The following is a 1017-nucleotide window of genomic DNA, read 5'->3' as shown; positions in this document are numbered from 1 at the left end:
GATACATACTTAGGAGATGGAATATGTGTTGCTGAATTGCTGTCCAGAAAGGTTGTTGCTACCAGCAGTAAGAGAGTGCTACTTATTAGCAATAATGTTTTAAACTATTGCCTCTATGTCCTTAAAGGACAAAAATTATAAAGAGAACACCAACTCAGCTTTAGGAATGGATACATGATGGTTCAGTCAACATGGGGGGGTAAATACCTCTCCTGGTTACACTAAAACAAAAGCCTACATTTCTATCTTTTTTTTTTTTTAATATGTTATTGATTCTTTATAGAGAAGAAGGGAGAAGAATAGAGTTAGAAACATCGATGAGAAAAACATCCCTCCCAACGCTCTAGCCACTGAACCAAACTGGCTATACAAACACGTTTCTTTCTTTATACCTCAGAGAACAGGCGCCAGGACCAACGATCACCAGCTGCCCAAGTACCAAAAAATTATGCTTCCGAAATCTCTTGATGTCGATTCCGCACGTAGAGCAATCAGGCTGCTCTACGTGTGCCACTCACGACAGAAGCCCTTTTTGCCTTATCGGCCCGAAAGCAGGGAAGCAGTGTTAGCGAACACCTATTTTGATAAAAGTGAAAAAAGGCTGTTTACAAATTCCTACTCTATGCTCCAGAAATCGAGGAATTTCCAGTGTCAAAGACATTCAGATTTATTTTTTTATTTTTATTTAGAAGCAAAGGCAGAAACTTAGTCGATATGCAAATACCGCAGTGCTTGCTGGGAAGGTGCCCTGGGCACAGAGGAAGGGGCGGGGAAGACTGATTGTGGAGGGAGAAGGAAGAACGGAGCTTTCTCCGCTGCAGTGGGCGGGGCCGCTCCTGTCCTCCGCTGTGTGGGAAAACCCGCTTCTCCGGGGCTATAGGTACCCATCTGGGAAAACACAAATCTCCTACCCTTATTAAAACTGAAAAAGCACAAACGTGCGCTAGCCCCAGCAAGCGAGCACCAAAGGCACCTGATCATCGTAAGAGCGAAAAACGGAGCAGCCTAACCTTCCTC

At 44.1% G+C, this 1017-nt stretch overlaps 1 non-coding gene across 1 annotated transcript; it reads right to left on the bottom strand.

Annotated features, from left to right (window-relative positions):
• Positions 1–400: 400 nt before the first annotated feature.
• Positions 401–534, bottom strand: LOC139004730 (U11 spliceosomal RNA). The gene has a single exon (XR_011470564.1). It is a non-coding gene; the product is annotated as a U11 spliceosomal RNA (small nuclear RNA).
• Between the last annotated feature and the right edge of the window lie 483 nt (positions 535–1017).

This window comes from Myotis yumanensis, unplaced genomic scaffold (genome assembly GCF_028538775.1).
Source record: "Myotis yumanensis isolate MYYU_CA2020_CCGP unplaced genomic scaffold, mMyoYum1.0.hap1 SCAF_2, whole genome shotgun sequence".
NCBI classification, from domain to species: Eukaryota; Metazoa; Chordata; class Mammalia; order Chiroptera; family Vespertilionidae; genus Myotis; species Myotis yumanensis.
The sequence above is the reverse complement of the archived record's forward strand: the minus strand, read 5'-3'. Positions and strand labels throughout refer to the sequence as shown.